The sequence below is a fragment of the Bos grunniens genome, chromosome 12 (genome assembly GCF_055505025.1).
Source record: "Bos grunniens cultivar Pamir isolate PY7600 chromosome 12, Bosgru_T2T1.0, whole genome shotgun sequence".
Classification (NCBI taxonomy): Eukaryota; Metazoa; Chordata; class Mammalia; order Artiodactyla; family Bovidae; genus Bos; species Bos grunniens.
In genome coordinates this window covers 74,168,567-74,193,787 of record NC_141176.1, presented here as the reverse complement: position 1 = coordinate 74,193,787, position 25,221 = coordinate 74,168,567, and the positions used below count along the sequence as shown (strand labels likewise).

The window sequence follows — 25,221 nt, the reverse complement described above, 5'->3', positions numbered from 1 at the left end:
ACTATCATATAGAGACCTGATGTAAAAAATTAAGCAAAACTTCTCAATTTGGGCCAATGGCTTCCCTGGGGGCTCAGTGGTAAAGAATCTGCTTGCCAATCAGGAGGCCCGGGTTCGATCCCTGGGTCGGGAAGATCCCCTGGAGAAGGAAATGGCAACACACTCCAGTGTTTTTGCCTGGGAAATCCCATGGACAGAGGGGCCAGGCAGTTACAGTCCATGTGGTACAAAAGAGGATGCTGCTGCTGTTGCTGCTAAGGCGCTTCAGTCATGTCCAACTCTGTGTGACCCCATAGAAGGCAGCCCACCAGGCTCCCCCATCCCTGGGATTCTCTAGGCAAGAACACTGGAGTGGGTTGCCATTTCCTTCTCCAATGCATGAAAGTGAAAAGTGAAAGTGAAGTCGCTCAGTCGTGTCCGACTTTTAGCGACCCCATGGACTGCAGCCCACCAGGCTCCTCCATCCATGGGATTTTCCAGGCAAGAGTACTGGAGTGGGGTGCCACTGCCTTCTCTGACAAACGAAGATGACTGAGTAACTAAACAACAACATTAAGATATTATAATAATACTTGGAGCTTCAGTTATTTTGTTTTAAGCCTTTTGGAAAACTAGTCCATTATTGAGATAAGTTGTCTGGAAACTGATAAGAGTTGATAAGGGTGTTCTCAGAAAATAATATACCTAAAAAGATGAAAACCCTGCTTTCATTAGGCTCACAATCTAGAAAAGGAATAGGTAAAAAGAAAATTGCTGCAAAATGATACAAATATAAATGTATAAGTATATTCATTCTCATCTTTTAAATAAGCAACACTCTTTAAAAACCAGAATAGCCCACACTAGTGAAAAGTGTGGTAGGCACTGTAGTCTATTGGTAAACTGTATATTAGAAAAGCATTTTCAGAACATAATCTGACAACATCTATTAAGAGCCTTAAAAACATTCATCTTTTTTGACTCAATAGGATTTTTACTTACATGATGATGAAGGCAAAAAAGTCATTTATAGAGCACTATTTATACACAATTTTATTTATATGCAAATGTTTCTCAGAACAGTGATTATTATTAAATTGTAATAGGATTTAGAAATATCCTAACTTCTAAGTTTAGCAATAGCAACATGATTGAACAAATTATGAATTATTTTTAAACAAGTGCTTTTGAACATGTACCATACATCTACCTTTCAAAGCACTGGGAATCAATGGACTACAAGATATGTAAGGTTTATCTTCTCATGGTGTTCACATTGAAGTAGTGGGAGATAGATGGTTAAAAAGTAAATGGATGAACAAGATAACATTAGGTTTGATGAGGAATCTGAAGAACAGGAAGTGATAGTGGCTGGAGATGGCTGGCAAGCCCTGCTTTAAATTGGGTGGTCAAGAAGCCTTCTTAGAGGAGAAACTTAGCCAAAATCAGGGAGTCAGTCTTCTGCAAACCTGGGAGCAAAAAAAAAAAAAAAAAGATAAAAAAATTCCATGGTATTGGATAAGATAACTTAGGTAAGTGTAGATTAAAAAAAAAAAAACAGAGAGAGAGGAAAGGGAAACCTGCTCTTGCATCTGTCAGAGGAGGCAAACTGCCACCCCCGAGACTGGGGAGGCTCACAGGTAAACAGAGGAAGTTGAGGCTTCCTCAGGGTGAAACAATCATGGGAACCTGTGCTTGGGGAAGAAACCATAGCCGTAACTGACAAACTGCTGGAGGCTCAGTGTCAACAATCTGAAAGTAAAAACTCCAGGGGACCCAGTCATGGGGGGACTCACAATATTGTGAGATTTACCTCCAGGAGCTTCATCAGGATCCTACAGGAGTACCAGGGAAAATCCCCTCAGCCTTCCTGCTGGGAGTGGGGTGATAGGGGGTAGCCAATTTGAAATAGACCAGAACACTCAGTCCTCTTAAGAAGGCCCTAGAGGAAAACTAGTACTAGAGTCTAACCCTCTAGGGTATTAACTGAACCCAACTGACCTCAGAGAAGGGAATATCCAGCTCCAGCTGGCTCAAGCCATTCTGTCCCACACAAGGGATGGGGTAGGGGAGAGAAAAATGAGAAACACTTGTGAGGTTCACAGTCCAGAGGAAGAGGCTTACTGAGGGGCTGAGACCTAATCATGGGATCTGCCTGCCCTCACACCTCACCTCCTCATTACTAAAGCCCTCTTATAGCAGTCCCTTTAATCCAGGACATCATGTCTGCATTTCAAGAAAAACTTACAAGACACTGCAAAAGAAAAAAGAAAAATATTTTTGAAGAGACAAAGCATCATCAGAACCAGACATGGCAGGGATGTTGGAAATATTAGATGAGGAATTGAAAAGCAACTATGCCTTCCCTGGTGGCTCAGTGGTAAAGAATCTGCCTGCCAATGCAGGAGGCCTGGGTTTGATCCCTGGGGCAAGAAGATCCCCTGGAGAAGAAAATGGCAAGCCACTCCTGTATTCTTCCCTGGGAAATCCTATAGACAGAGGAGCCTGGTGGGCTACAGTTCTTGGGGTCACAAAAGAGTCAAATGCTAAAAAGAAACTAAACAACAATAACAATAACATGAATAATATGCCAAGGGCTCTAATGTATAGAGTATACAGCACATAAAAACAGATGGGTGATAGAAGCAGAAAGATGGAGATTCTAAGAAAGAACCAAGAGTAAATGCTAGAGATAAAAAGCAGTGTAACAGAAATGGGGGGGGGACCTACAACTAGGCATATTATTTTCAAATTAAAGAAAAAACATTTTGGCTATAGAGGAATAAAGATAAGAATTATATCCAATTCTCCTCAGAAACCAAGCAAACATGGAAGAGAGTAGAGTGAAAAAGTTTTAAGTGTTGAGAGAAAAAACCACCAACTTAGAATTCTGTAATTTGTGAAATGATTGTTCAAAAGTGAAGGAAAAATGAATACTTCTTCAGACAAACAAAAATTGGGAAAGGAGTACAACAAGGCTGTATACTGTCATACTGTTTATTTAACTAATATGCAGACTGCTGCTGCTGTTGCTGCTCCTAAGTCACTTCAGTCGTGTCCGACTCTGTGTGACCCCATAGACGGCAGCCCACCAGGCTCCCCCATCCCTACATCATGCAAAATCCCAGACTGGATAAAGCACAAGCTGGAGTCAAGGTTGCCAGGCAAAATATCAATAACCTCAGATACGCAGTTGAAGCCTGGTGTGCTACAGTCCATGGGGTCACAAAGAGTCAGACATGACTGAACAAATGAACTGAACTGATGCAGATGATATCACTCTAGTGGCACAAAGCAAAGAGGAACTAAAGAGTCTCTTGATGAGGGTGAAAGACGAGAGTGAAAAAGTTGGCTTGAAACTCAACATTCAAAGAGCTAAGATCATGGTATCTGGTCCCATCACTTCATGGCAAATAGATGGGGAAAAAGTGGAAGCAGTGACAGATTTTATTATCTTGGGCTCTAAAATCACTGCGGATGGTGACTGCAGCCATAATATTAAAAGACACTTGCTCTTTGGAAGGAAAGCTATGACAAACCTAATAAAATCTAAAGGGAAGATGTAGAAATTCTGGAGATGGATTCACAAAAATGTGAATATAATTACTGCCACAGAGCAGTGCATTTAAGAAATGGTTTAAAAAGTTCGTTTTACATTATGTATACTTTACTGTGTAGGGGAGAGGAAAATTCCTCTTTCTTTTACACTTCTAGGCTCTCTGGATGGAGCCTTGGAAATTCAAATGATGTAAGACAGATGAACAAGTGAAATACAGTTTATTAACCTGTGCAGCACGCACACTTATGGAAAGATCTTCTATCATTTACAGATTGCTATTGTTGTACTCGGACAGTTTTGCAAAAGTGTTTCATGTTCAAGAAGATTCATAGAAAGGACTTTTGATAAATACAGGTATCTGATATATTTCAGACCATGCTAGTCAACTTTGTAAGAAATTGTATAGATCTAGCAGAAAGCCTAATGGCTTCACAAAACTGTTAACAAAAAGGATTAGTTGCTGAGTGAACTGGTGAACATGGCTATTATTTTTATGTCTAAAAATATTGTCTAAATATATTTTATGTCTAAATATATTGTCTAAAATATTGAATTCATGTTTATGTATGGCAAAACCAGTATAATATTGTAAAGTAATTAATCTCCAATTAAAATAAATAAATCTATATTAAAAAATAAAATAAAATATTACCAGTTTAAGTTTGCATTTTCCAGATATAATGAAACAGTTCCCTTCAAGATAATTATGACTTACAACAATTTGGAAAATTAGACCTTTGTAAGTAGAACTAAAACATGTCTTTTCTTTCTACCTGATCCCTCCAAAACTTGGAAACTCTTAGGTTCCCAGCAGATGTATCAGATAAATAAGGAAGGCCACTTCCTATCAAGGACAACTCTTCCCCCTCCGGGTGATAATTGTATTCCGTGAACAAAGTTTCTTATCTGTATAGGGGGTACTGAAAATCAGTATCAATTTCATGGAGTTATTATTGATGTGAAAGTGCTTACTGCAGTTCATAGCACAGAAGAGATGTTCAATAAGTGGAAACAATTATGGAAATATATTTTACCAAAATATTAAATTGATTGTCCCTTGCTAGGGTGTGAATGTTTTTGTAAAAGGAATGAAAATGGAATTCTTGAGGTTATAGCTTAAAGGGTACTGGTGCTGGTATAAAGAGCACAATTGGCAAGAAAACAGCCAACCACAATTTCCTCCACAGAAGACAGATCAAAACCCAAATCAGAGGACAGCAAAGGTCTGGGAATGAGAGGCAGAGAGCTGGAGACATCTGTCCCCAGTGATCACCATCCCCAAAGTAGGGGGGATACAGGATATGATAGAAACCCCTTCAAGTATGGCTCATGCCTTACCTCCTGCTAGAAGCCAGCAGAGTTATCAGCTTTGTAGAGGAGACTCCCAGGCCATAAACCTGTGTTACGAGTGAAATAGAAAATCCTGATTTCCCACCTGGGGTCTGGAAAATTCAGAAAGCGGGAAGCAACAGGCTTATGGAGTGTGGAACCAGGATGAGAGAATGCCATAGAGGGAGATGAAGTGTGTGCCATCCAGCTGGGGAGCAAATGAGAACCAATTACATCCCTCCTTTAAAATTCCATGAAGCAAAGAGAAATGAAAGTCACTCAGTCGTGTCCAACTCTTTGTGACCCCCATATACTGTCCATAGAATTATCCAGGCCAGAATATTGGAATGGGTAGTCTTTCAATTTTCTAGGGCATCGTCCCAACCCAGGGATTGAACCAAGGTCTCCCACATTGCAGGTGGATTCTTTACCGGGGAAGAATTTACCAGGGAAGCAAAGAATACTGGAGTGGGTAGCCTATCGCTTCTCCAATGGATCTTTCCAACCTAGGAATCAAACAGGGTCTCCTGAATTGCAGGTGGATTCTTTACCAACTAAGCTATCAGGGAAGCCCGAAAATCCCATAGAAAAGTAGATTTTAAAAACAAAGCAAGTTTAAAAAGCAAAATCTGCTGGGAAATCAGAAATCAGACTTTGCTAGAGTTTAAGAGACACTAGGACAATAAATAAGAATTCTTCTTAAATATAGGTCAACTACTTTATAATCAGGTTAGATCTATAATCTCTATCCTTCATTCTCCAGGTTACCAGTGGTGCAGGAGAAGGAAATATCATGTCCTGGGAGCCCTGAGACTAGCTGTCAAGTGAGAGTCCTTGGCTTCTGCAGGAAAGAATACAAGAGCGAGCTGAAGTAGAGTGAAAAATGGACTGATTCAGGGAGATACACTGTCCACAGACAGAATGTGGACTTTCTCAGAAGGCAAGAGTGCTCCCAAAGTATGGGGTTGTGAGTTTTTATGGGTTGGGGAATTTCATAGGATAGAGAGTGGGAAGAATATTCTTGCTATTCTGAGGAAGGGACGGGGAGTGCCAGGAGCTGGGTCATGGAACATTTTTTTGCCTTTTATGGTCAGCCTTGGAACTATCACAATGCCTGTCATGGTGCAAGGGGAATGATTTTTAGTGTTCTAATGAAGGTGTAATGAGTTAGAGGTCAGTGACCAGATCATGCTCAACACCATCTTGATTGTAGCTGGTTTGAGCCAGTTTTTGTGGGATCCTGCCTACCAATGCTGGAGACACAGGAGATGCAGGTTTGATGCCTGGTTGGGAAGATTCCCTGGAGAAAAAAAAACAGCAACCCACTCCAATATTCTTGCCCAGGAAATCTAATGGACAGAGGAGCATGGTGGGCTACAGTCTATGGGGTCACAAAAGAGTTGGATTCGACTGAGCAACTAAACAACAGAAATTAGAATCAGGGTCATAAAATAAAAATTTAACCTTTTTTCTTTCCCTTTGTGCTGACTTGACTTTCACTTGCTCACAAGTCACCTCCTGCAGAGGCCTCCCATCCCTGGCCCTTCAGACAAGACTTCCTGGGGAGAAATGGCTCCACTGACACCTCAGCTCTGAGGGCCGAGGGCAGAGACGCTGCTCCCGGGGCTGTGATTCAAGATGGTGGCCAGGGGGCCGTGGGCAGAGACGATGCACCTGGCACTGGATCTGGGCGCGTAGCTACACAGCTGAGCCCGGACTCTCGAGAACCCCGCCCCTCTCCACTCACATGAACCACTAGCCCCAGCCCCTGGAGGGCTTTTAGCGGGGAGCATGTGCTCCAGAGCAAGTTCTATTGGAACTAGCCACAGCTGGCAAAGGACGCTTGTTGGGGTCTGACGTGGGACGGACGGTGGGTAACAGAACAGGAAGAAATCCAACCCCCTTCTGCTCAATAAGAGTGTGATTCTCCTAGAGACCTAGGTAAGGGAGAAGCAGCAGACTAGTTAAGAAAATTAGACTTAATATCATTGTAGTTTGCATCATTCCCTTTAAAAGTTATGTTCACTCCTGAAAACCTGTGCCTCCCCTCCTGATAGAAGCCAGGTGAGGCTGATACACCTTCCTGTTCTATCAGGTCAAAGACTTAAAGAACCAGACTCTCAGGAGCCTCTCAGAGTGGGACTCTTGAGGGAAATCCATTGTCTGGGTGACCAGGCTCACACTAGACCCAGAAACCAACAGCATCTTCTCCTTCAGATGCCCCCACCCTTCCTGACCTAAGCCCCAAGAAACACCCTGTCATGATAAACTGAGGTTATACTAAAGATTTGGTGACTGGCCAGGGAATGGAGACTGACTCAAGTGATGAGACCTTCATGGGGATGGGGTTTTCCCATGAGGATGAGTCTCCTGCAGGAGGCAGGTGGAGATTACTGTGAACAGAGTGGAAGGGGGTTCTAAGTAAAAAACCAGGTTCAAGAGTACTGGTGTTGCCCTGGGGTGTTCTCCCAAAAGAAAGAAAGAAAGTGTAGTCGTGCAGTCGTTTCCAACTCTGAGACCCCATAAACTGTAGCCTGCCAAGCTCCTCTGTCTGTGGAAATCTCTAGGCAGGAGTACTGGGGTGAATTGCCATTTCCTTTCCCAGGGGCTCTTCCCAACTCTGGGACTGAACCTGGGTCTTCCACATTGCTGGCAGATTCTTTAATATCTGAGCCACAAGGGAAGCCTAAGTGATTCTCTAAGTGATTTCCCCTTTATAATATGGGAAAAGACAAACTGTGAAAATCTTTAGCTCTTTCCCTGCTTACTGAAATAGATACTGACCCTTTGAAACATATTCTGGTTCTTGAGTTAACTAAGTGAGACCATCCCTGCCCAGCGCAGGACTGCAGTTCCAGGGAGGCTGATGGGACAAGAAGGTGAGATGGTAGGGGAACAGTCTCCCCACCTCCACTCACTGACCTACTGGGGAGAGAGCCTCATCCTGTCAAGTGGACCGTGACTCAGAAACTCAGGTCCTGAGAGCAGTCCTGTGAAGGGGACAGAGCAGGAGGTGAGGGGGGAATTCCCCACAGTAGCAAGGAGCTCTCCTTACTGCACAGTCAGGAACACCAGGGAGAATGAATCTGCTGTCTGTCACTACATCAACCACCTGAGACATAAGCACCCTAAGGCAGTAACTTTTTCATTACTCAATACATTTGTGAGGCTGATGAAGCAGAGTTGTTGCTAGCCTCCTGGGCTCACTCACAGGTCTGCCCAGAGCCAGGGCCCCCACTGGCACTGGGTGTCCAGATGGGCCTCACTTCCACTCCGGCCTGAGCTGGGATGGCCAGAGGACCTGGGGTGGCCTGGTTTCTCTCCCCATGTGGCCTCTCACCTCAGACTGCTGACCGCTCGGTGGTCACGGAGGGAGTCTGTGATGGAGTCCCCTTCAAGCTGAGGTCTCCTAAAGGATTGGAAGGCAGCAGTGAGCAGGGAAAAGGGGGAGAGGCTGGTGAGAGGGGAGAAATTGACTTATAAGAGAGAATAGCAAGACCCTGTGAGGGAGGAGGAAATATGATGCTTTCTAGAAAAACAGGAATAAAGTTAGTTTTGTTACTGCAAGTAATATAAGAAAAGAGGGGAGGTGAGTGTCAGGTGATGCAAGTTCAAGGAGCTAAGGAGGTTTTTTTATTTGTTTTTAATCTTCGTACTAAGAGTGGGAAACCGTTGAAAAGTTTTAAGCAATGAGGTGACTTGATCTGATGTTCTCTTTAAAGAAAGAGCCTGATTATGCATTTCAGGTTTTACAGGGGGACGAGAGCAGCCTTTCTCAACATTAGCACTGTTGACATTTGGACTAGACAAGTCTTTCTTGGTGAGAGGACCTGTACATTGCATGGTGTGTCGCAGAGTCCCTGACCTCTATCCACTGGATGCAGTAGTCACCTCCTCCCTCAGTCGTGACAACCAAAAATGTGTCCAGACGTTGTTGGTAAGGTATCCTTGGGGAAACCAGTTCCTGGTTGAGAACCACGGGGCTGGAGTGAATGCAGGGTTTCCTCTGTCTTCCGGGTGAGAAATACTCCTCACCTGGCTTGAGTGGTGGAGGTGGAGCTGAGATGAGCAGATGGGACTGCAGAGACCAGGAGATGAACTCAGCAGTACTTGCGTGGACAGACTCATCACAATGATCCAGTTCTCAACCCTCTCTCTGCTTCTCTCCTTCAACATTCCACCTGCTCTGAAGAAGGAATCTGGTCTTGTGTTGGGGATACTCCTGGTTGGGTGGCAAAAGGATAGTATGTGGAATGTAAAGTTCTCTTTCACCCTGTTGTAGTTTGTTGATGCAACACTCATATAGTGTCGAAGTCTGATAAAGGAATTGATTTCTCAAGTGGGGTCAAAGTTTGATCAAGGAACTGATTGAAAATCAGCAAGGCAGGTCAAAAAAAACACCAAAGTTAAAAAACAATAACAACAAAAGGGACTTCCCTGGCAGTCCAGTGGTTAATAAGACTATATGCTCCGGATGCAGGAGGTACAGGTTTAATCTTATTTTCCCTGGTCAGGGAACAGAGACCCTCCTGCCACAGAGTGTGACATTAAAAAAATAAAAAAGGAAAGAAGGCAGGTTAGTCCCAGCATTGTTTGTTTACTTGTTTTATTTTTAGCTGTGCTGGTCTTTCGGTCTTTGTTGCTTTCATGCGGCTTTCTCTAGTTGAGGAGAGTAGGGGCTGCTCTGCATTGTGGTGTGTGGGCTTCTCGTTGAGATGACTTCGTTTGTTGCGGAGTACAGGCTCTAGGTATGTGGACTTCAGGAGTTGCAGCATGGGCACTCAGCAGTGTGGCACACAGGCTTGGATGTTCCACATCATGTGGAATCTTCCTGGACCAGGAATCGAACCTGTGTCCCCTGCATTGGCAGGTGGATTCTTATTCACTGTGCCACCAGGGAACTCCTCCCAGGCTCATTTTTGAATGAGGGAAGTCTAGAGGTCTGGAGAGCAAACTGAGATGTGAGGGCAATGGAGAGAGGACTCTGGAATGAACTTGCTGAGGCACTGGCAGCAAAGCTTAGAACATCTGTCTGCAGAGGCAATGCTGTTCTTTTAAAATATAATTGTGCCCTCATCCCCTTGGTTTTTCATTTTCTTATTCAGTCACTTAGTCATGTCCAAGTCTTGGCAACCTTATGAACTAGAGCACACCAGACTCCTCTGTCCTCCACTGTCTCCTGAAATTTGCTCAAATTCATGTCCATTTAGTCAGTGAAGCTATTTAACCATCTCATCCTCTACCACCCCCTTCTCCTTTAGTCTTCATTCTTTCCCAGCATCAGGGTCTTTTCCAATGAGATGGCTCTTTGCATTAGGTGGCCAAAGTATTGAAGTTTGTCTTCATTCTTTCCCAGCATCAGGGTCTTTTCCAATGAGATGGCTCTTTGCATTAGGTGGCCAAAGTATTGAAGTTTGTCTTCATTCTTTCCCAGCATCAGGGTCTTTTCCAATGAGATGGCTCTTTGCATTAGGTGGCCAAAGTATTGAAGTTTCAGCACAATCCTTCCAGTGAATATTCAGGGTTGATTTCCTTTAGGATTGACTGGTTTGATATCCTTGCTATTCAAGGGACTCTCAAGAGTCTTCTCCAGACCACAATTCAAAATCATCAGTTCTTTGGCCCTCAGCCTTCTTCATGCTCCAACTCTCACATGGATACACGACTATGGGAAAAACCAGAGCTTTGACTATATGGGCCTTTGTCAGCAATGTAATGTCTGGTTTTTAATACACTATCTAGCTTTGTGTCACCTTTTCTACCAAGGAGCAAGTGTCATTTAATTTCATAACTGCAGTCACCATCTGCATTGATTTTGGAGCCCAAGAAAATAAAATCTGTTACTGCTTTCACTTTTTCATTTTTTATTTGCCATGAAGTGATGGAATCATATACCATAATCTTAGTTTTCTTTCATGTTGAGTTGCAAGCCAGATTTTTCACTCTCCTCTTTCACCCTCATCAAGAGGTTCTTTATTTTCTCTTCACTTTCTGCCATTGCAGTGGTATCATCCACATATCTGAGGCTGTTGATACTTCTGCTGGAAATCTTGATTCCAACTTGTAATTCATCCAGCCAGACATTTTGCATGATGTACTCTGCATAGAAGATAAATAAGCAGGGTGACAATATACAGCCTTGATGTACTCCTTTCCCGATTTTGAACCAATTAGTTGTTCCACATCCGGTTGTAACTGTTGCTTCTTGACTCACATACAAGTTTCTTTTTACATAATGAATAATAATTCTCTCTCCTGTGCCTGCCTATTAAGGAAATATCATGAGAAATGGTGAGTTCCCAACCCTAAAACACTGGGAATTCATCTGATCAAAGACCCTGTCTTTAGTTCTTATTTTTTCATATCCTATCATAGCAAGTAGGTGTTTAAACTTTTTTTTTATAGAAATTTTCAAACATATCCAAAAGTAGAATAGCACAATGAACTTCCAGGAAACAAGCTTCAACAATTATTCACATGTTGTCCATCTCATTTCATTAAACTGTCCTCTTTTGCAGTAGTGCCACCAGTATTTAGCACAACTCCCAGATACATATTTCACCCACTGATACTCCGGTACACATTTCTAAGAGCTAAACACTTGAGAGAGATAAACACAGTACCATCATCCCTTTACTAATCACCTTAATATGAATATACATATGTGTGTGTATGGATATATATACTCATACTCAGTACAGTACCTCAAGAGCATCTTAAGAAAGTGACAGATGCCTGCTAAAATCTTAATGCTAGGATTCACTACAGTTTCCTTCAGCCTTTATAAGCATATACATTTAATTTGGCATTACAATCCTTTATGTATTGAACCAAGAGATTGTTCCAATGATCACTGCTTCATTTTCTGTTTTTTTAATTAAATTTATTTATTTTAATTGGATGCTAAGTACAATATTGTACTGGTTTTGCCATACATTGACATGAATCCACCACGGGTGTACATGTGTTCCCCATCCTGAATGCCCTCCCACCTCCCTCCCCATCCTATCCCTCTGGGTCATTCTAAATTATCACAAGCCATTGGTTTAATACTGCACTTGGGCTTCCTTGGTGGCTTAGTTGGTAAAACATCCACCTGCAATGCAGGAGACCTGGGCTAGATCCCTGGCTTGGGAAGATCCCCTGGAGAAGGAAAAGGCTACCGACTCCAGTATTCTGGCCTAGAGAATTCCATGGACTATGCCCATAGAGTTGTAAAGAGGCTGACACTACTCAGTGACTTTCACTTTCTTTCACACTTATTTGGAATTTTACATGAGGGCAGTTTCTGGAATGATTTATTTCTTCCCTTTGAAACATTGGATAATGAGCTTCAGTCTTATCTTGATACCACTCCTTTTCTTTTGTTATTATTATGCAATAAGCGAATGAGATAATTTTCCACCCAACAACTGCTGCGGCTAAGTCACTTCAGTCGTGTCCAACTCTGTGCGACCCCATAGACAGCAGCCCACCAGGCTCCCCTGTCCCTGGGATTCTCCAGGCAAGAATACTGGAGTGGGTTGCCATTTCCTTCTCCAATGCATGAAGATGAAAAGTGAAAGTGAAGTCGTTCAGTCCTGTCCGATTCTGAGCGACCCCATGGACTTCAGCCTACCTGGCTCCTCCATCCATGGGATTTTTCAGGCAAGAGTACTGGAGTGGGGTGCCATTGCCTTCTCCGCCCAACAACTGGAGCCAGATAATAAACATGAGTTTGAGGGCTTCCCTGGTGGCTGAGATGGTAAGGAATCTGCCTGCAATGTGGGAGACCTGGGTTTAATCCCTGGGATTGGAAAGATCCCTTGGAAAAGGGAATTACTACCCACTCTCATACTCTTTGGACAGAGAAGCCTGGAAGGCTACAGTCCATGGGCCCACAAAGAGTAGGACATGCCTGAGCTACTAATACTTTTACTTTCAGTTTGAGGAGAGGTAGGAACAGACCAAAGACCTGGAGTTTTGGGAGGAGCTGCTGGTGACACGGAGGTCAGGTCAGCTCAGTTCAGTAGCTCAGTCGTGTCCAACTCTTTGCGACCCCATGAGTTGCAGCACGCCAGGCCTCCCTGTCCATCACCAACTCCCAGAGTTCACTCAAACTAATGTCCATTGAATCAGTGATGCCATCCAGCCATCTCATCCTCTGCCGTCTGGCGGGAGCCAGCACGGGAGTTCCCACCCATGACAAAGGTCATGCGGAGAGGATCTGACATGCAAAGGCGAATCAGAACTGGAGAGGCCCCCTGGACCTGCCCGAGCATCTACCCCAAAACCAAAATTTGTCTGTTTTACTATTTCACGACTTTCACCAACTCTTCTGACATTAACAGGGGGCTATCCCTGACTACCTTTCTCTGAAGAAAATCAACTTAGAGCTCTAGTTAATAAGTTTCCTGGGCATAATAGGAGTGTTTCAATTCAAACCCCTCTGATGACTTTCTAGCTTGCCTTACAGGTTTGTTCGGACTCCTGCAGCTACGCATGTGATTGTTCACAGCCTCCCAACCACAAGAGGCATGGGAAGCTTATGATATTCTAACAATGCAGAGCTTCTCAGAGAGTTAAAATTGTTAGAATAGAACTAGTAGAGGATTTCTTTGTTTAGCTAATGCTTGGTGCCAAGTTTCCATATCCCTCACCTACTGTGTCCCTGGGAGTGTATTGATTAATATAGTTGGTATATAGAAATGTAAGTAGTAGCTTTAATGTTTATAACCTTGGATGCTTGAGTTAATTGTTTCTTGTTATAGACCACCACACTTTTGCCCTATAGGAATGCAACTTTATCTAATGCTTTCGGAGGGTGGCACCTGATTTTAGAATAATCACCTTTAGAGCAAAATAAGTTTTCTGAAGAAAGGGTCATAAAATGTTAACAGGCCTCCTGGCCAGAAGATGATGTAAATCACCTAAAGCTTTGGCATATGATAAGTTTTCAGAAAGAAAGCCTGGCTTTGATAAGGATGAAGGACTGTTGACCTTGCATGACTCTACCTTCCCCCCGCCCCCTATTATCCTCTATGCACAACTTAAGGTATAAAAAAGACTTTGTAAAATAAAGTGTGGGCCATGCTCATCAAGCTTGGTCTCCCCATGTCGTTCTTTCTTGCTTCCTTTTCTCTCCTTTTCTTCTCTGTTCTGCCTTCAGGACAAATAATTGAGTGCGGGGGCCCTCTGAGACCACTTATTTGCCCGGGCTTCTAAGACCCACTCGAGAAGGTGCCTAAGGTGGGGCACCTTCTGCTATTCGAGAGGGCGCCTGCAGCCTCCCTGGTCAGTGCAAACCTGGTATCACAGGTTTTATTGGCTTTCCATGTAAACCAGTTATATTGAGCCTCTGATCTTTCTCCTTTTATCTATCCTTTTAATCACCAACGCAGTCCTCCCGAGGGAATCCCTGGATCCAACCGGGGCTGGACCCTGGCAATCGTCCCCTTCTCCTCCTGCCCCCAATCCCTCCCAGCATCAGGGTGTTTTCCAATGAGTCAACTTTTTGCATGAGGTGGCTAAACTATTGGAGTTTCAGCTTCAACATCAGTCCTTCCAATGAACACCCAGGACTGATTTCCTTTAGGATGAACTGGTTGGACCTCCTTGCAGTCCAAGGGACTCTCAAGAGTCTTCTCCAACACCACAGTTCAAAAGCATCAATTCTTCGACACTCAGCTTTCTTCACCGTCCAACTCTCACATCCATACATGACCACTGGAAAAACCATAGCCTTGACTAGATGGACCTTTGTTGGCAAGGTAATATCTCTGCTTTTCAATATGTTATCTAGGTTGATCATAACTTTCCTTCCAAGGAGTAAGCATCTTTTAATTTCATGACTGCAATCACCATCTGCAGTGATTTTGGAGCCCCCCAAAATCTGACACTGTTTCCACTGTTTCCCCATCTGTTTCACATGAAGTGATGGGACCGGATGCCATGATCTTCGTTTTCTGAATGTTGAGCTTTAAGCCAACTTTTCACTCTCTTCTTTCACTTTCATCAAGAGGCTTTTTAGTTCCTCTTCACTTTCTGCCATAAGGGTGGTGTCATCTGCATATCTGAGGTTATTGATATTTCTCCCGGCAATCTTGATTCCAGCTTGTGCTTCTTCCAGTCCAGTGTTTCTCATGATGTACTCTGCACAGAAGTTAAATAAACAGGGTGACAATATACAGCCTTGACGTACTCCTTTTCCTATTTGGAACTAGTCTGCTGTTCCATGTCCAGTTCTAACTGTTGCTTCCTGACCTGCATATAGGTTTCTCAAGAGGCAGGTCAGGTGGTCTGGTATTCCCATCTCTTTCAGAATTTTCCACAGTTTATTGTGATCCACATAGTCAAAGGCTTTGGCATAGTCAACAAAGCAGAAATAGATGTTTTTCTGGAACTCTCTTGCTTTTTCCATGATCCAGCAGATGTTGGCAATTTGATCTCTGGTTCCTCTGCCTTTTCTAAAACCAGTTTGAACATCTGGAAGTTCACGGTTCATGGACACGGAGGTCAGGGGCCAACAAAGCTAATTTTCCTCCCTGTCACAGGTGTAGGGGATCTGCTTCTGGTGAAATGCTGTGATGTTTGCCTTTGCTGTGTGTTAAGTGCCTCACACTCTAGTTTAAAAGTGAGATAATAAACTAAGCAACACGTCAGACCCTCCTGCCTTTTCCATACTCCGGGTTCTCCCCTTGTCCTCCTGAGTGAACTCACTCAACTATCAAGGGATAAGATTTTAAACAAAGGAAAAGATGGCTTAAGAAAGATTTCAGCTCTGAGATAGAACTCTGGGAAGCTTTGAATAAATATTAGAGGAAATCCAAGGGCAAGTACAAGGGCAGAGGGAACGGAAGGGTGGAGGTGCTGGGGGCAGGGCCAGGGGAGGACTGGCTGTGGGACCAGAGGACACTCATTTATCTCACCCTCCTCCCCAACTCTCAGTCACAGGCTCACACAACAGTCAGGGGGCTGGAGATGGAGACACGACAAGCCTTCTCTTACCCTCAGCCCTGCTCTTCTGGGGAAAGTGAATGAAGAGTTCTCAGAGGTTGAAGGATAGGACTCACGGACAACCAGTCCTTCCTTCCCTGGGAGTGGATGAGAGATTTGGACACTTTAAAATGTATGACGTCCCTATTTAAGCAGCTTGTTTTGGGGTGCAGAGTAGCAACCATTTATACAAAGAGACACAACACATGTTTCCCTCAAGTTGAGTTTCCATTCACAGCTTTGACCTCAGAGACTCAGCATATCAGAGAACCAGCCAGAGGAAGCCCTCAGGGAACATCTCCATGGCACGTTCATCCTGGGAGCCTCTTTCACACACACAGGACAGGCTTTGTGCAAATCACAGCAACTGGCTGTCGGCCATACTCTTCCTGAACTTCCCAGTTCTTTTCTCCGTACTCTCTCCAACTGTCTTCTATTTAAATCATGCAGGTGTCCTAATCCTCCCCTCAAACACCTGAAGTTTTATAGCCACTATTTCCTAAGTCCAAGGGGAAAAGAAAAGCAAGTGGACATATTTTAGACTTGGAAAATTGTTCACCTACCACCTGGGTGTTTTCAAAGTCAGCCACCAAATACTGAGCCCACCTGTGCCCAGGCTCCCAGACAGGTTCTGGGGTCCCTGGAGAAGACACAGCTGCTGCTCTTGCAGCCCGAAAGAGAGGAGAAAGGAGCCAACACAGGGGAATCAGGAGAGGGGGGGATAGGGAAGGAGGGGGGCCTTATCTCAGGGAGAAGGAGTCCTGCTGGGTAGAGCCATGTCTCACTTGTGAGCTGAGAGAAGAGTAAAAGTCTGTCAATAAAATATGTGTGTGGGGGGAAGGTTTCCTTGGCAGAAAAAGATGGGTCCAAATGTCCAGAGCAAAGGAGAGGTTAGTGGGTGTGAGAAACTAAAACAGTTAAGACACATTGGAGCTCAGGCTAGAGTGAAAGAAAATCTGGAGATGAAGCAGGAGAGCAGGCAGGACTCAGGTGGTGGAGGAGTCATCCCACTTCCTCCTGTGGACACAGTCTTCTGTCCTAAAGGAGTCCTTCCCCAATTTCTTACATGCCCCATTAGGGTTTTTCACTGAGTCATTAAAATCCAACCTTCCTCAGCACCTACTATGGCAGGCCTGGAACTAGATCTGGAGGAAAATAGTGATAACACTCAGTCCTCCTAATAAGGGGGCTATGTAATTATGTTCTTTTTGAAACACTAACTATTAAAAACAATGTCTATCTAAGACATAGGAGAAAAAAATTAATGACTAAAAAATACTTAAGAACCCCACATAATCAACTCCTTTCAGTTCAGTCACTCAGTCGTGTCAGACTCTTTGCAACCCCATGGACTGCAACATGCCAGGCTTCCCTGTCCATCATCAACTCCCGGAGTTTACTCAAACTCATGCCCATAGAGTGAGTGATGCCATCCAATGATCTCATCCTCTGCCATCCCCTTCTGCTCCTACCTTTAATCTTCCCCAGCATCAGGGTCTTTTTTTTTTTTTTTTTTTAATTTTATTTTTTAAATTAAATCAGGGTCTTTTACAATGAGTCAGTTCGTCCCATCAGGTGGTCAAAGTTTAGAGCTTCAGCATCCAACGAATATTTAGGACTGATTTCCTTTAGGGTGGACTGGTTGGATCTCCTTGCAGTCCAAGGGACTCTCTAGAGTCTTCTCCAGCACTACAGTTCGAAAGCATCAATTCTTTGGTGCTCAGCTTTATTTATGGTCCAGCTCTCACATCTATACATGACTACTGGAAAAAACATAGCTTTGACTAGACAGACCTTTGTTGGCAAAGTAATGTCTCTGTTTTATAATATGCTGTCTAGGTAGGTCATAATTTTCCTTCCAAGGAGCAAGTATCTTTTAATTTCATGGCCGCAGTTACCATCTGCAGTGACTTTGGAGCCCCCCCAAAATAAAGAATCTCACTGTTTCCATTGTTTATCCATCTACTTGCCATTAAGTGATGGGACTGGATGCCATGATCTTTGTATTTTGAATGTTGAGTTTTAAGACAGTTTTTTCAATCTCCTCATTTACTTTCAAGAGTCTTTTAGTTCCTCATCACTTTCTGCTAAAAGGGTGGTGTCATCTGCATATTGATATTTCTCCCTGCAATCTTGATTCCAGCTTGTGTTTCTTCCCACCCAGCATTTAGTTGCTGGGCGGAAAGAAGCACAAGCTGGAATCGAGATCCAGTCCCATCACTTCATGGGAAATAGATGGGGAAACAGTGGAAATAGTGTCAGATTTTTTTTTTTTTTTTTTTTTGGGCTCCAAAATCACTGCAGATGGTGACTGCAGCCATGAAATTAAAAGACGCTTACTCCTTGGAAGGAAAGTTATGTCCAACCTAGATATCATATTCAAAAGCAGAGACATTACTTTGCCAACAAAAGTCTGTCTAGTTAAGGCTATGGTTTTTCCTGTGGTCATGTATGGATGTGAGAGTTGGACGGTGAAGAAGGCTGAGTGCCAAAGAATTGATGCTTTTGAAATGTGGTGTTGGAGAAGACTCTTGAGAGTCCCTTGGACTGCAAGGAGATCCAACCAGTCCATTCTGAAGGAGATCAGCACTGGGATTTCTTTGGAAGGAATGATGCTGAAACTCCAGCACTTTGGCCACCTCATGCAAAAAGTTGACTCATTGGAAAAGACTCTGATGCTGGGAGGGATTGGAGGCAGGAGGAGAAGGGGACGACAGAGGATGATATGTCTGGATGGCATCGCTGACTCGATGGACGTGAGTCTGAGTGAACTCTGGGAGTTGGTGATGGACAGGGAGGCTTGGCATGCTGCGATTCATGGGGTCACAAAGAGTCGGACATGACTGAGTGACTGAACTGAACTGAACTGAGATGAGTGCAATTGAGCAGTAGTTTGAACATTCTCTGGCATTGCCCATCTTTGTGATTGTAATGAAAATTCACCGTTTCCATTCCTGTGGCCACTGCTGAGTTTTCCAAATTTGCTGGCATACTGACTATAGCACTTTACAGCATCATCTTTTAGGATTTGAAACAGTTCAACTGGAATTCTGTTACCTCTACTAGCTTTATTCATAGTGATGCTTCCTAAGGTGCATCTCACTTCACATTTCAGGATGTCTTGCTCTAGGTGAGTGATCACACCATCATGGTTATCCAGGTCATTAAGATTTTCTTTGCATAGTTTGGTGTTTTCTTGCCACTTTTTCTTAATATCTTCTGCTTCTGTTAAGTACATTCTGTTTGTGTCCTTTATTGTGTCCATTTTTGCATGAAATGTTACCTTGGTATTTTAATTTTCTTGAAGAGATCTCTAGTCTTGCCCATTCTATTGTTTTCCTCTATTTTTTTTCATTGATCAGTTAAGAAGGCTTTCTTATCTTTCCTTGCTGTTCTTTGAAATTCTGCATTCATATGGGTATATCCTTCCTTTTTTACTTTGCCTTTAGCGTCTCTTCTTTTCCAGCTAATTGTAAGGCCGCCTCAGACAACCATTTTGTCTTTTTACATTTCTTCTTCTTGGGGATGGTTTTGATCACAGCCTTCTGTATGATGTTATGAACCTCCATCTATAGTTCTTCAGACACTCTATTTATTGGATCTAATCCCTTGAATCTATTTGTTACTTCTACTGTATAATCATAAGGGATTTGATTAGGTCATATCTGAATGGTCTAGTGGTTTTCCCTACTTTCTTCCACTTAAGTCTGAATTTGGCAATAAGGAGTTCATGATCTGAACCACAGTCAGCTCCTGGTCTTGTTTTTGCTGACTCTATGGACTTCTCTATCTTTGGCTGAAAAGAACATGATTTTCATGTTGACCATCTGGTGATGTCCATGTGTAGAGTCATCTCTTTTGTTTTTGGGAATTGGGTGTTTGCTATGACCAGTGTGTTCTCTTGGCAAAACTGTGTTAGTTTTTGCCGTGCTTTGTTTTGTACTACAAGACCAAATTTGCCTGTTATTCCAGGTATCTCTTGACTTCCTACTTTTGCATTCCACTCCTCTATGATGAAAAGGACATCTTCTTTTGCTATTAGTCCTAGAAGGTCTTGTAGGTTTTCATAGAACCATTCAACTTTAGCTTCTTTGTCATTAGTGGTTGGGGCATAGACTTGGATTAGTGTGATATTGAATGGTTTGCCTTGGAAACAGAGACCATTCTGTTGTTTTTGAAATTGTGCCCAAGTCCTGCACTTCAGACTCTTTTGTTGACTATGAGCGGTATTCCATTTCCTCTAAGGGATTCTTGCCCACATTAATAGAAGAAATGGTCATCTGAATTAAATTCAGTCATTCTGGTCTATTTTAGCTGAGTCCTAAAACGTCAATGTTCACTCTTGCCATCTCCTGTTTGATCACTTCCAATTTACCTTGATTCATGGGCCTAACATTCCAAGATCCTATGTAATATTGTTCTTTACAGTATCAGACTTTACTTCCATTATCAGTCACATCCACAACGGGCCATTGTTTTCTCTTTGGCTCTGTCTCTTCATTCTTTCTGGAGTTATTTCTCCACTCTTCATATTGAGCAATTGCCAGCCGTGGGAGTTTGTCTTTGTGTCATATCTTTCTGCCTTTTCATACTGTTCATGGGGTTCTCAATGCAAGAATACTGAAGGGGTTTTCCATTCCCTTCTCCAGTAGACTACGTTTTGTCAGAAATGTGAATGAAAGCAGCTGCCATTTGGGAAGAAAGATCTTTTGCCTCCAACAGTGGTTTTCATTTGGCAACAGGGTAGAATCACCTGTAGGGTTTTAGTAATAAAAAGTGTTGACTCCTGCCTCCCCTCCCTGAGACTCTGATTTAACTGAGATGACTACTCAGCACTGGGATTTTATAGAGCTCCTCTGGTGATTTGAATTTGCAGCCAAGTTTACAAAACACTGGCCTTTGTCATATTGAGGATATAAAGGACTATACTTGGAGAAGGTAACTGAATATACAGGGATCAGGTGATTCTTCAGGAGTAGGAGTGTGCATTTCTGTGTGTGGAGGGTGGGGTGAATGAGGATGAGGCAAAGCTAGAGGCCCCAACCCTCTTGCCTGCTGTGAGGCCTTCCTGGTCCCTCATTCCGTGAACTTTCCACCTGGACTCGTGGATTTTGCTGCCCCCTGGTGGTGATTTGCAGTATGGTAGAGTTGTTTTTAGCCTCTTGATGAAAGTGAAAGTGGAGAGAGAAAAAGTTGGCTTAAAGCTCAACATTCAGAAAAGGAAGATCATGGCATCTGGTCCCACCACTTCATGGGAAATAGATGGGGAAACAGTGGAAACAGTGTCAGACTTTATCTTTTTGGACTCCAAAATCACTGCAGATGGTGACTGCAGCCATGAAATTAAAAGACGCTTACTCCTTGGAAGGAAAGTTATGACCAACCTGGATAGCATATTCAAAAGCAGAGACATTACTTTGCCAACAAAGGTCTGTCTAGTCAAGGCTATGGTTTTTCCAGTGGTCATGTATGGATGTGAGACTTGGACTGTGAAGAAGGCTGAGTGCCGAAGAATTGATGGTTTTGAACTGTGGTGTTGGAGAAGACTCTTGAGAGTCCCTTGGGCTGCAAGGAGATCCAACTAGTCCATTCTGAAGGAGATCAGCCCTGGGATTTCTTTGGAAGGAATGATGCTAAAGCTGAAACTCCAGTACTTTGGCCACCTCATGCGAAGAGTTGACTCATTGGAAAAGACTCTGATGCTGGGAGGGATTGGGGGCAGGAGGAGAAGGGGATGACAGAGGATGAGATGGCTGGATGGCATCACTGACTTGATGGACGTGAGTCTGAGTGAACTCCGGGAGTTGATGATGGACAGGAAGGCCTGGCGTGCTGAGATTCATGGGGTTGCAAAGAGTCAGACACGACTGAGCAACTGAACTGAACTGAACAGTTGTCCCTGGAGGTTTCATACAAGCCCCTCCTCAGTTCATCACAAATCTGTGAGCAGGATTCCCTCACATCCCATAGATGTGGTTTGCCAGGAGGGAAATCCTGGGAACCAGACACAAGGAGCAGCTTGGCAGTAACTTCAGGAGTTGCTCCTGCACAGGGAAGCTCAGGGAGCTCTAGGTCACTGGTCAAGCACAGGTCTGGCACATGCCTGTAACTGGAGCCTTCCTGTGCCTGGGGTATGAGGAAATTGGTCTTAACAGCCAGAGATAAGTGCCTGTGAAATCAAGCATCAGGAAGTACAGAGGTGTAACTTGACAAGCTTCACAGTAAACGGCAACAGTCCTACTGTATATTCCACCCTCCTGTATAGCAAAGATATGTTTTTACTTAATTACCACGTTTACCTGTGACACAAGCCTAGAGGGTGTTAGGATCCCCATCTCAGAGACATGGAAACAAGCCTACAGAGGTTAAGGAAATTGCTCAAGGTCATCCGACTCCTAACTGACAGATGCAGCCTGAGCCCAGGCAGGTGGGACCCCACAGTCTGTCCTCGCTCCTCCCATGTCCTGGCAGGACCCGGAGTTCTCTCCTGTCCAAAGATCTGCCCAGCCCTTCAGCCCGACTCTCCTGGTGGTCCAGGTGGTCCCTCCAGGTTCCCACAGCCCCTTTGCTCCTATTTCCCCTGACTCCGGTCCTTCCTTCTGCAGGGCAGCCCCGAGAGCCCCACAGTCAGCAGGAGGACACACTTGCCCCGATCTGGCCGCTTCTCCCTGCAGCCAACTCCCGGGGATGGGGTCAGCCCAGGTTGTGAGGGCTCATGAGAGAAGGAGGAAGGGAGTGAGCTTGTGGTCAGCGTCTTCCTGTGACCTAGGACCTCCCTCTCTCTACCTCTCACTTCCGGCCACTTATGGCAGCTTCCCTCTACGTTCCTCTCTGGCCGCCCCACACCCCCCCCCCGCCCCCGCCCCCGCCCCGCCCCGCCCCCCAATTACAAGTGCTCCTGTAGCTCTGCTGTGGATCAGAGTCACCAGGGGAAAGGTCAGAATGCAGAGTCCTAGGATCCATTCCCAAAGATCTGATCCAGGAGGTCACACAGTGGGGCCTGGGAATTTGAATTTTTATCAAGCATCCCAGTGCATTGGGGGATTGGGATGCAGGGGATCCTGTGAACACTCAGAGAAACATTTAATAGACCTGCCACTCACATCCGTGGGCCCTTGGTCAAGAGTACAAATGAAGGCCATAGTGTATTTTTAAATATTTAGAAGTTATAAATCAATCAAACAAAACTGTCAAGTACACCTTCCTAACTATTAACACCTGGCAGACTGGGGTTTTGGACACTGAGCTCCAAGCCAGAAGGCAGGACAGCAGAGGGCGGGGCTGACCCAGCCCCCAGCCCCCTTCCCCTGCTCTTCCCACCTCTGGCTTTGACCTTCCCTTTGCCCTGAGGAATCTGCTGCTCAAGCAAGAGCACTCCTATCCTTCAAGTTCAAAATCAGGCCACACTCTTCCCACCCATGAACAGCAGTATCTTGACCACCTGTCAGGCTAGGACATGGGCCCCAGGAGGGAGGCTGGCACTGGGGATGGGAACAGGGATTCTGGGGTCCAGGTGCTCAGAGCACAGCCTGGAGGGGGCGAGGCTTCAGGTGGCCACACCCCCTGGTCCTCTCTGGCTGCACCTGGGGAGGATGCATCCGCAGGATGACCGAGCAGGGCCTCGAAACTAGCGCTTCTCAAACTGTACTGTGAGCAGGACTCACCTGGGATCCAGAGATTCTGAGTCAGTAGGTCTGGGATAGATTCCATGTCCTAACTGCCTCCTAGGAGAGTCGATGCTGCTGGTCCACAGGCCACACTTAGGACAGCAGAGCTCTAGACAGGGTTGGCAGAATTTTTCTGTAAAGGACCAGGAAGTACATTTCCAGAATTTGTAGATCTTATGGTTTCTGCTCAGGAAAACATCTACTTCTGCTTCATTGACTACACTAAAGCCTTTGACTCTGTAGATCACAACAAACTGGAAAACTTAAAGACCACCTTACTTGTCTCCTGAGAAACCTGTATGCAGGTCAAGAAGCAACAGTTAGAACCAGAAATGGAACATCTGCCTGGGTCAAAATTGGGAAAGGAGTATGACATGTATGTTGTCACCTTGCTTATTTAACCTATGTGAAAAGGAATGTATGTATACGTATAACTGAATCACTGCTGTATAGAAGAAATTAAGACATTGTAAATCAACAATACTTGAATAAATTTTTAAAGAAACAAGAAAAAAAAAGTCAAGGGTGTCAGTAGGCTCACTATTAATAATATTCACTGGTTATTTGCTTAGCCAGGTGTTTGCCAGATTTTTCCACTTTGAAAATACAATTCTTCCCTAAAGAATTAATCTGAGAAGATGCTTTGAGTCCATGAAAGTGCTGTGTCTCCCCCAACCCATGAACACTCACCGTATATTCAGACAATGATGAATTTTGTCTGAATTATTTATGACAAGGATGGCTGCTATATGGTACTTTTCTGTCCATCCGTCTACATTTGTGAGTTGACCTTCTACTGAAAAAAAAAAGGGCTTTCCCTTCTTACTATCTATTTTATGTCTTATAGGAATCAGTATAAACTCATGGATTTAAAAAAAATTTTTTTTAGTGTTGTAAAATGTAGGTTTTAAAAGCCCACAGCCCTCTGTTTATGGTTATTTACTTATGACATTTCTAATGTGATAAAAACTCCATCTCAGAGACTCATTTTTTGTCTAGATAATCGGAAAAATTTAATTTTAAAAATGCTTTTCCTGTAATGTCCTCCAGAATTAAATATGATAAGCTTTTGGATCAAACACTGGTTTGGAATACCCAAAGCTTCCACCTATTAGGATGGATACTTGTGAGCATGTTTGCTGAGTGAAAGAGTGAGTTTTAGTCAGGACTGTCCAATATAAATGTCTTATAGAACATTCCTAGTGTATCTAAGTCTTAACCTTGGTTTTTATTAAAAAATCACACAATCCCATTTTGACTCCTAAGGCAAGTCAGATGGGCCTGGAGTATAGATGGAGGTCTCACACAGCTGGAGCATGAAATTCCTTCTAATAATGTTATTTTTTAGATCTAAATTCAAATAAATATATCTTTCTCACAGTTTTCAACACACATTGCTATTTTAGTTTTTGGAAAAAAGAAACACTTTTCTTAGAACATTAGGTTTAAAAAACAAAAGCTCAGTTAATCTACATTCTTTTTGTTTTTAAAGGAAAATTAACAGCTTACACTTAAAACCTTGTGTTTAAAAAAATTCTGAAGGTTTTAAAGTGGCCTGTTGTGCTTCCAGGGACCTTCTTCAACATTAGGACCATGCTGCTGATTCAAGAATAGAATTGGTAAAATATATGCACAGTATTGTTTTAGATTTGAAAAAAAAAAACACTTTTAAACTTGAACAGGAATTTAATTATTTCTAACTTTTTAATGCTA

General features: G+C 43.6%; 1 long non-coding RNA gene across 1 annotated transcript; it reads right to left on the bottom strand.

The window, feature by feature from the left end:
• Positions 1-1,005: 1,005 nt before the first annotated feature.
• On the bottom strand, positions 1,006-6,617 carry LOC147361906 (uncharacterized). Its single transcript, XR_015138375.1, has 3 exons — positions 6,332-6,617; positions 4,877-5,075; positions 1,006-1,448 (listed from the first exon to the last, which is right to left on the bottom strand). It is a non-coding gene; the product is annotated as an uncharacterized LOC147361906 (long non-coding RNA).
• Positions 6,618-25,221: the final 18,604 nt, after the last annotated feature.